This window comes from Tamandua tetradactyla, chromosome 7 (assembly GCF_023851605.1).
Source record: "Tamandua tetradactyla isolate mTamTet1 chromosome 7, mTamTet1.pri, whole genome shotgun sequence".
Lineage (NCBI taxonomy): Eukaryota > Metazoa > Chordata > Mammalia > Pilosa > Myrmecophagidae > Tamandua > Tamandua tetradactyla.
Window position 1 is genome coordinate 22,481,223 of NC_135333.1, and position 11,474 is coordinate 22,492,696.

Sequence of the window (11,474 nt, forward strand, 5' to 3'; positions counted from 1 at the left end):
TCTCCAGGATTGATCATAAGTTTTAAAAATTTAAGAAGATTGAAATTATACACAGAAAGTTCTCTGACCACAACTAAATGTTACTGAAAATTAATAATCACTGAAGAACCAGAACTTTCAGAAATATAAGGAGATTAAACAACAAATTCTTAAATAATCAATGGGTAAAAAAAGAAGTTGCTAGAGAAATTGGTAAATATCTGGAGATGAATGATAATGAGAACACAACATATCAGAACTTACGGGATGCAGCAAAGGCAGTGTTGAGAGGGAAATTTATTGCCCTAACCACATACATTAAAAAGGAAGAACAAACAAAAATCAAGGGCTTTACTACTCATCTGGAGAAATTAGGGAAAGAACAGCAAACTAACCCCAAAGCAAATAAAAGAAGAGAAATAACAAAGATTAAAGCAGAAATAATTGAGCTGCAGAAAAAGTAAAACAATAGAAAGACACAACAAAACCAAAAGTTGGTTCTTTGAGAAACTCAATAAAATTGATGAACCCCTAGTGAGACTAACAAAGAAAAAAAGAGAAAGGACACAAATAAACAAAATAAAGAATGATCAGGTGGGGGCGGTATCTTTACCATTGATCCTGAAGAAATTTTAAAAATCATGAGCAATACTATGAACAACTATATGCCAACAAACTAGACAATTTAGATGAAATGAACAAATTCCTAAATGCACAGAAACTACCTATACTTACTCAAGAAGAAATAAGATATCTCAACAAACCAATTACAAGTAAAGACATTCAATCAGTCATCAAAAATCTTCCCACAAAGAAAAGCCAAGGACCAGATGACTTCACAGAGGAATTTTATTAAACATTCTAGAAATAACTAACACCAATCCTCTCAAATTCTTTCAAAAATTGAGGAAAAAGGAAAACTATCTAACTTATTTTAATGAAACTAACATCATACCAATACCAAAACTGGATAAAAACACTACAAGAAAGGAAAACTAGAGACCAATCTCCCTAACGAACATATATGCAAAAATTCTCCACAGAATACTAGCAAATTGAATCCAATAACACATTTAAAAAATTTTACATTATGTCCAAGTAGGGTTTATACCAGGAATGCAAGAGTAGTTCAACATAAGAAAATCAATGTAATATAGCACATTAACAAATCAAAAAGGAAAAACCACATGCTCATATCAATTGATATTGAAAAATTATTCAGCATCTTTTCCTGATAAAAACACTTCAAAAAGTAGGAACCAAAGGAAACTTCCTCAATATCATAAAGGGCATATATGACAAATCCATAGCCAGCATCATACTTAATGGTGAGAGATTAAGAGCATTCTCCCTAAGACCAAGAATGAGGCAAGGACATCCATTGCTGCCACTATTATTCAACATCATACTAGAAGTCCTAGCTGGGGCAATTAAAGAGGAGAAAGAAATTAAAGGCATCCAAGTAGGAAAGGAAAAAGTAAAACTTTGATTATTTGCAGATGACATGATCCTATACTTGGAAAACCCTGAGAAATCTAAAACAAAGCTACTTGAGCTAATAAATTCAGCAAAGTGGCAGGATACAAGATTAACATACAAAAAGCAGTAATGCTTCTATACACAAGTAATGATTAAGGAAAAAATCCATTCAAAATAGCAACCAAAAAAAAATCAGGTATCTAGGACTAAGCCTAACCAGGGATGTCAAGAACTTGTACACAGAAAACTATAAAATATTACTAAAAGAAATTTAAAATGACTTAAATAAGTGGAAAGACATTCCATGCTCAGGGATAGGAATGTTGAATGCTGTTAAGATGTCAATTCTACCTAACTGATCTACAAATTCAAAGCAATACCAATCTAAAACCAACAACCTATTTTGAAGACTTGGAAAAGATAGTTATTGAATTTATTCAGGGGTGAGGGGAAGAGACCCTGAATAGCTAAAGATATCCTAAAAAGAAAGGCAAAGTGGGAGGACTAATACTTCCTGACTTTAAAGCTTTCTATAAAGCCACAGTGATCAAAACAGCATGTTACTGGCACTAAGATAGAGGTATTGACCAATGGAATCAAATTGAGAGTGCAGAGAAAGAGCACCAAATCTATGGACAATTGATTCTTTAAAAGCCCCCCAAATCCACTAAACTGGGACAGAATAGTCTTTTCAATAAACAGGCATGGGAGAATTGGATATCAATAGTCAAAAAGAATGAAATAGGACCCCTACCTTACACCCTATACAAAAACTAATTCAAAATGGATTAAAGACCAAAATGTAAGAGCCAGTACCATAAAAATTCTAGAACAAAATGTATGGAAACATCTTCAAGATCTAGTAATAAGAGGTAAATTCTTAAACTTTACACCTAAAGCATAACACTGGGAAAAATAGGTAAATGGGAACTCTTTAAGATCAATAGCTTCTGTGCCTCAAAGGACTTTGTCAAAAAAGTGAAAAGGCAGCCAACTCAATGGGAAAAATAATTGGAAGCTACATATTATATAAAAGCTTGATATTCTATGTACAAAAAGAAATTACACAGCTTAACAACAAAAGAACAAACAACCCAACTGTACAATGGGCAGAGGATATGAATAGACACTTTTATGAAGAGATGCTCATTTTTGTTAGCTAAAAGGGAAATGCAAATCAAGACAACAATGAGATATCACCTCACACATATGAGAATAGTTGCTATTAAACAAACAGAAAACTACAAATGTTGGGGAGGATGTGGAGAAACTGTTGGTGGGAATGTATAATGATGCAGCTGCTGTGGAAAACAGTTTGGCAATTCATCGGAATTGCACTATGACCCAGCAATACCAATAGCCAGTGTATATCCAGAAGAGCTGAAAGCAGTGAAGCAAACAAACATTTGCATACCAATAAACAGATATGCACTATACACAATTGTCAAAAGATGAAACCACTCCAAGTGCCCATCAACAAACGAATGGATAAACAAAATGTGGTATATACATGTGATGCAATATTATGAAGCAGTAAAAAGAAATGAGGTCCCAAAACATTTGACAATGTGGATGAAACTTGAGGACATAATGCTGAGTGAAAAAAGTCAAAAACAAAAGGACAAATGCTGTATTGCCATGTATTCCACTGGTTAAATCTAAATAAGTTCTCAAATGAATATTTCAAAGGTTTGATATTAGACAAAGAGTCAATAGTAGAGGGTATAGAGGGAATAGTAAAAATGCATATTATGGCTAATAGCTAACAGGAAGACATCAACAGTACCACAGCACTACTAATGGCAAGTAGTTGTTGGGGTGGGGGACAAGGCGTAGTTTTGATTTGATCATGATGCCATGTGTATTAGTCAGGGTTCTCTAGAGAAACAGAATCAACAGGGAACACTTGCAAATATAAAATTTATAAAAGTGTCTCACGTGACCACAGAAGTGCAGAGTCCAAAATCCACAGGGCAGGCTGTGAAGCCGACGACTCCGATGGATGGCCTGGATGAACTCCGCAGGAGAGGCTCACCAGCCAAAGCAGGAATGGAACCTGTCTCCTCTGAGTCCTCCTTAAAAGGCTTCCCATGATTAGATTTAGCATCAGTAATTGCAGAAGACACTCCCCTTTAGCTGATTACAAGTGGAATCAGCTGTGGATGCAGCTGATGTGATCATGACCTAATCCTATGAAATGTCCTCATTGAAACAGACAGGCCAGTGCTTGCCCAATCAGATAAACAGGTACCACAACTTGGCCAAGTTGACACGTATCCATAACCATGACAGTCCACCCCTTGTTAACTGGGAACCTATATATATATATCACCTTAAACCATACTTAATTTCCAAATGAAAACAAATAAGCACACATTTTTTTCTTTTACCTGACAAAACTCAACTGTCCTGCATATAACTGGAAATACATTGCATCTCTCCAGAATAGGGTGCAAATCCTTGGGCAACATTCATTCTTAAACTTGATATCTTACAACTTAAATAGTATAACATGAACAAAACAGCATTACAGTCCTTGTTTCTGTAACTGATCACGTGGTTGAAGTTTATATTTATCACTACCTTCTTCCACTACCCATTCCATGTTCCCTTTCCCCTCAGCAAGCACTTCAGCTGGCCATGGTTCTTTGCCTGGTGGGGTGACCCAAACCTTCATTCCTGAAGTTTCAGAGCCATTAGTAGTCCTGCCTGGATTGTGTTGTTGCAGTTTTCCATTGATTTTAATCACAAGGCATGGTAGTACTAATAGACGCCCTAGGGGATCTCCTATATTCCAAGAAAACTCTTCTTTTCCTCCATTATGTAGTTGCAGTCCTACTTCCTTCTGATAGTCAGGGTCAATTACCCCAACAATAATGTAATCCCCTTCTTGGCTTGTTGATCCAGAGGCATAAGTAGCCCAAAGTGACCAGGTGGCAATCTTAACTTCCAGTTCAGTGGTATCACTGTTGTTTCTCCTGGAAGAAGCACACCCCATTTTGGAACTAAAACCTGTAGACCAGCAGAACTCAGGGTAGCAGGGACAGGAAGCAAAAATTTTCCTAGTGGATTACCAGGGGTAATAGTGAGTGGTACTACGCCCATTTCCACCCCTTGGTTCCTGGACCCATGGATCCTCGCTATGGGAGAAACAGCACCATAGAGTGGGTGCTGATTCAGAGCATACACAGCTTCCTGGAGAACATTACCCCAGCCTTTCAAGTTTTTGCCACCTAGTTGGCACCGTAATTGAGTTTTCAAAAGGCCATTCCACTATTCTATCAATCCAGCTGCTTCTGGATGATGGGGAACATGGTAAGACCAGAGAATTCCATGAGCATGCGCCCATTCCCGCACTTCATTTGCTGTGAAGTGTGTTCCTTGATCCAAAGCAATGCTATGCTGAATACCATGATGATGGATAAGGCATTCTGTAAGCCCATGGATGGTAGTTTTGGCAGAAGCATTGCATGCAGGAAAAGCAAACCCATATCCAGAGTATGTGTCTATTCCAGTTAGAAAAAATCACTGCCCCTTCCATGAAGGGAGTGGTCCAATGTAATCAACCTGCCACCATGTAGCTGGCTGGTCAGCTTGGGGAATGGTGCCATATCGGGGGCTGAGTGTGGGTCTCTGCTGCTGGCAGATTAAGCACTCAGCAGTGGCTGTAGCAAGGTCAGCCTTGGTGAGTGGAAGTCCATGTTGCTGAGCCCATGCATAACCTCCATCCCTACCACCATGACCACTTTGTTCATGAACCCATTGGGCAATGACAGGAGTTGCTGGGGAAAGAGGCTGATTTGTATCCACAGAACAGGTCATCTTATCCACTTGATTATTAAAATCTTCCTCTGCTGAAGTCACCCTCTGGTGTGCAGTCACATGGGACATAAATATCTTCATGTTTTTAGCCCACTCAGAAAGGTCTATCCACATGCTTCTTCCCCAGACCTCTTTGTCACCAATTTTCCAATTATGGTTTTTCCAAGTCCCTGACCATCCAGCCAAACCATCAGCAACAGCCCATGAGTCAGTATACAAACGCACCTCTGGCCAGTTTTCCTTCCAAGCAAAATGAACAACCAGGTGCACTGCTCAAAGTTCTGCCCACTGGGAGGATTTCCCCTCACCACTGTCCTTCAAGGACACCCCAGAAAGGGGTTGTAATGCTGCAGCTGTCCACTTTCGGGTGGTCCCTGCATATCGTGCTGAACCATCTGTAAACCAGGCCCAAGTTTTCTCTTCCTCAGTCAATTCTCTGTAAGGAACTCCCCAAGAGGCCATAGCTCTGGTCTGGAAAAGAGAAGGTAATGTGGCAGCAGGAGTGGAAACCATGGGCATTTGTGCCACTTCTTCATGTAACTTACTTGTGCCTTCAGGGCCTGCTCTGGCTCTATCTTCTATAAACCATTTCCGTTTTACAACAGAGTGATGCTGTGCACGCCCAACTTTATGGCTTGGTGGATCAGACAACACCCAGCTCATGATAGGCAACTCAGGTCTCATGGTAACTTGGTGGCCCATGGTTAAGCATTCAGTCTCTACTAAGGCCCAGTAGCAGGCCAAAAGTTGTTTCTCAAAAGGAGAGTAGTTATCTGCAGCAGATGATAAGGCTTTGCTCCAGAATCCTAAGGGTCTGTATTGTGATTCTCCTATAGGGGTCTGCCAAAGGCTCCAGACAGCATCTCTATTTGCCACTGACACTTCCAGCACCATTGGATCTGCTGGATCATATGGCCCAAGTGGCAGAGCAGCTTGTACAGCAGCCTGGACCTGTGGCAGAGCCTCCTCTTGTTCAGGTCCCCATTCAAAATTAGCAGCTTTTCTGGTCACTCGATAAATGGGCCAGAGTAGCACACCCAAATGAGGAATATGTTGTCGCCAAAATCCAAAAAGACCAACTAGGCATTGTGCCTCTTTTTTGGTTGTGGGAGGGGCCAGATGTAGCAATTTATCCTTCGCCTTAGAAGGGATATCTCGACATGCCCCACACCACTGGACACCTAGAAATTTTACTGAGGTGGAAGGCCCCTGTATTTTTGTTGGATTTATCTCCCATCCTCTGACACGCAAATGCCTTACCAGTAAATCAGAGTAGTTGCTACTTCTTGCTCACTAGGTCCAATCAACATGATATCATCAATATAATGGACCAGTGTGATGTCTTGTGAGAGGCAGAAATGATCAAGGTCTCTGCAAACAAGATTATGACATAGGGCTGGAGAGTTGATATACCCCTGAGGTAGGACAGTGAAAGTATATTGCTGACCTTGCCAGCTGAAAGCAAACTGTTTCTGGTGGTCCTTACTAATAGCTATTAAGAAAAAAGCATTTGCCAGATCAATAGCTGCATACCAGGTACCAGGGAATGTATTGATTTGCTCAAGCAATGATACCACATCTGGAACAGCAGCTGCAATTGGAGTTACCACCTGGTTGAGTTTACGATAATCCACTGTCATTCTCCAAGACCCATCTGTTTTCTGCACAGGCCAAATAGGAGAGTTGAACGGGGATGTGGTGGGAATCACCACCCCTGCATCCTTCAAGTCCTTAAGAGTGGCAGTAATCTCTGCAATCCCTCCAGGAATACAGTATTCCTTCTGATTTACTATTTTGCTTGGTTCGGGCAGTTCTAGTGGCTTCCACTTGGCCTTTCCCACCATAATAGCCCTCACTGCACAAGTTAGAGAACCAACGTGGAGATTCTGCCAGTTGCTCAGTATGTCTATGCCAATTATACATTCCAGAACTGGGGAAATAACTACAGGATGGGTCCGTGGGCCCACTGGACCCACTGTGAGATGGACCTGAGCTAAAATTCCATTGATCACCTGGCCTCCATAAGCCCCCACTCTGACTGGTGGTCCAGAGTAACGTTTTGGATCCCCTGGAATTAATGTCACTTCTGAATCAATGTCTAATAATCCCTGAAATATCTGATCATTTCCTTTTCCCCAATGCACAGTTACCCTGGTAAAAAGCCGTCGGTCTCCTTGGGGAAGACTTAGAGGAAGATTAACAGTATAAATTTGTGGCAGTGTAACAGGTTTCTCCCCCATAGGGACCTGGCCTCCCCTTCATTCAAGGGGCTCAGGGTCTGTAAACTGTTTCAAGTCTGGAAATTGATTAAGGGGCCGTGACTCTGTGTTTTTGTAATTCAGGTTAGACTTCTGTTCCCTTGACCTAGAACTCTTTTGTTTATACAGCTCCAACAAGAATTTAGTAGACTGCCCTTCTATTGTATTTCTAGGTACCCCATGATTTACTAGCCAATGCCACAAATCTCTGCATGTCATAATTCCGATGCCTTCTTTGAGTTTGCTGTCTATTATAATAGCCACATCTACCCTGCCTTTGGTGATTAAGTGCTGCCACCTGTCTTCTGCCAACTCGGGATCCTGTCATCCCCATTGTGTTTAAGGATTCCAGCTCAGTGACAGCAGTTCCTACAGTAATATCTGACCTACAGAGAAGTGCAACCACAGAGCTCTTTAGGGATGATGGTGCTAGTCTCACAACTTTATTTCTCACTGTTCTGGTAAAAGGTGCATCCTCCGGACATTCCTGGGGTGTAAGAGCAGGTTTTGCATGATAAATCCACTCTAACATTCCAATCTCTCTAAGCCTCTGAATCCCCTCATCTACATTATACCAGGGCAGTTCTGGCATTTCAACCTCAGGTAATGTTGGCCACCTTTTGATCCATGTTTCAACCAACCACACAAACAAGCTGTTAACACCTTTTCTAACCACTTGAGCTATAACATTGAATGCAGAGTCTCTGCTTAGTGAGCCCATATCAATAAATTCAGCCTGATCCAGCCTTATATTCCTCCCACCATTATCCCACACTCTTAAAATCCATTGCCACACATATTCCCCTGATTTCTGTCTATATAAATTGGAAAACTCACACAGTTCTTTTGGAGTATAATGTACCTCCTCATGTGTGATACTTTGTACCTCAACTTTAGGGGCCTGTTGGGACTTTAGTCTAGTTATAGGTCTAGAAGAAATGAGGGGTGGTGGGGGTGGGTCATGAAAAGAATTAGAAATATCTTCCAAGCCATTTGGTTCAGGGCCTCCATTTGCAGTTTCATCTGGTGAAACAGGAATAATCACTCTAGGGCTAATCCCTTCAGGAGGAGGCTGGGTAGCCAATTCCTCAAGGCAGGCTGGAGGTGGGGCAGCTATGTCCTCAGGGCAGACTATTACAGGGTTATCTAGAGAAGACTCAGCATGACCTAGGGTTTCAACCTCGCCCCCAACATCATTATCAATCCATATGTCACCATCCCATTTTTCAGGGTCCCACTCCTTTCCAATCAATGCCCTCACTTTAATGGCAGACACCATACAAGACTGAGATTTCAGTTTACGTTGTCAAGTTGCTACTCTAACAATAAGATTCTTAGTCTGATTTTCAGAGATCTCAAGTCTACAGCTACAGGAAATAAGATTTTCCTCCAGGATACTCATAGAAACGTTTACATCTTTCAGACAGTGCTTAAGCTTCTCGTTTGAAGCCTTAAGCCCATCCCTTTCACCCCTTAATGTAGACAGTGTATCTAACAACAACCAACCAACATCTCTATAACTCTTATTTCTACAAAACTCTGTAAAGGTGTCAAAAACATTATCCCCCAGAGTCTGGCTTCATACAAGAGAAGCATTAGGAGAATCGAATGATGATATTTTGACTATCTCCTTTGCCAACTCACTCCATGGATTGGGAGTGTCATTCTGATTATGGGAATCAGAGTCCTTAGTGTCTCTGAGTCCAGTCAGAGTAGAAAACCATTCATAAAAACCCATTTTTAAGATTCTGTTCCTTAAGAACCACTTCTGGTACCAAGATGTATTAGTTAGGGTTCTCTAGAGAAACAGAATCAACAGGGAACACTTGCAAATATAAAATTTATAAAAGTGTCTCACATAACCACAGGAGTGCAGAGTCCAAAATCCACAGGGCAGGCTGCGAAGCCGACGACTCCGATGGATGGCCTGGATGAACTCCACAGGAGAGGTTCACCAGCCAAAGCAGGAATGGAACCTGTCTCCTCTGAGTCCTCCTTAAAAGGCTTCCCATGATTAGATTTAGCATCACTAATTGCAGAAGACACTCCCCTTTGGCTGATTACAAATGGAATCAGCTGTGGATGCAGCTGATGTGATCATGACCTAATCCTATGAAATGTCCTCATTGCAACAGACAGGCCAGTGCTTGCCCAATCAGATAAACAGGTACCACAACTTGGCCAAGTTGACACGTGTCCCTAACCATGACACCATGTTTGCCAGTTCTTTGTCTCTATGACAGTGCTGCTGATTGTACAACCAAGTGAGGATACTTTAAGACATGCACTGTTTATTTTGGGCATTATTCATGATGCCCAATAGATGGAATGAGCTGAAGGATACAATGACTGAGAAGCAGAATGGTGAACTGTGTTATATCTATATGATGGAATATGGTGCAGCTACAGAAAGGATATCAAGAGGCACCCAATGAACTGAATAAGCCTTGGGGACAATGTTTTATGCAAAATAAGCTAAAATAAAAGAACAAATATACTAAGGTCTCTTTCAGAAAGTCCCTAAAAGAAAATTGGAGCCTAGAAGGTAAGTCCTTATAGCAGCTAAACTTAGTCGAAACCTGATAACTAGATTTTGTGACACTGAGCTATCTATATGTGTATCAGCTGGTATTTCCCTGGAACTTTGAGTAACTCTGTGACACCTCAGACCCAGAAATGGAGGGCTGTAGCCCTGAAAGTTAGCATAGTTACATATAATAACAGTTAAAGTAACTGAAAAAAGAGATCAGGCCTCAATGAGAGACAAAAATGACTGGGACTAACGTAAATCCGAACACAGGGTAAAAGATGATAGCGTATATACTCTAGACCTTCACCTACTGTATGAGACCAAAGGCTGAGAGATTTGTTATGTCTAGAACCTACATTTTCTGTAATACACAATCCAAATCAACCTGTCTGGACAGCTCATTTAAATAACCCAAATTCCTAGAATCCAGAACAGCAATGAGGACTTGTAATTCTGTATAGCTCAAATATATTACCCAGATACATCTCAAATTCTGGTGGCTAATAATGAAAAAGTATTAGTAGATTCCTTTGAGGATTCAAAGAAAAATATATATATATATATGGAACTATTAAACTTTCCCATCTGGGAAACCCCAGGTACCTTCTCAATCACTGGGAACTCCCAAGAAAATAGGCCAAGCCTTTGATTTTGAGGCTTTCCTCTGTGAAACTTATTTTGGTAGTGGAGAAGTTAAGAATACCTATAATAAGCCTGAGTTGCTTCCAAGAAGCTTCTTGCATTGCTCAAATGTTCCCTTTCTCTCTCTAAGCCAAACTCTGCAAGGAAAACCATTGCCCTCTCCCCTACATGGGACAAGCCATTCAGGGTGTAAATCTCCCTGACAACATGGAACATGACTCCCAGGGATGAGTCAGGCCCTGGCACCATGGGATCAACAACACCTTCCTGACCCGAAAGGGGGGAAAGAAGTGTAATAAAATAAGGCATCAGTGACTTAAGAGAGAACAAATAGAGTCAAGAAGCTATTCTAAAGGTTACTCTTATGCAAACTTCAGTTGATAGGGCTAATTGTCATGGTTTGCTAAACCCCAATCAACATCACAACTGTTAACTATTAAGAACACCTAGGGCTCAAACTGTGACTATAAAAGTTTTATGCACTAAGTTTGCCTTCCTGGAACCTATCATTTCCAGAGGGTTCCTAGACCAGATAAATTCTGAAACCCTGAAGGACCAGCCTCTCCAAGATCAACTAATTCCATCCCCCTGTCCTTTAATGTCAACACCATTCTCAACATGAAAAAAGTCAGAACAGGCATTGCCTAAAGATCGCTATAGGTTGGGAGAAGGATCAAAGGAGAAGAGAGAGTTATAATAGAGAAAGTAAGATTTAACCAATGAGTATGACTGCTGAATCACTATATTGATATTTCTTCTAGCCT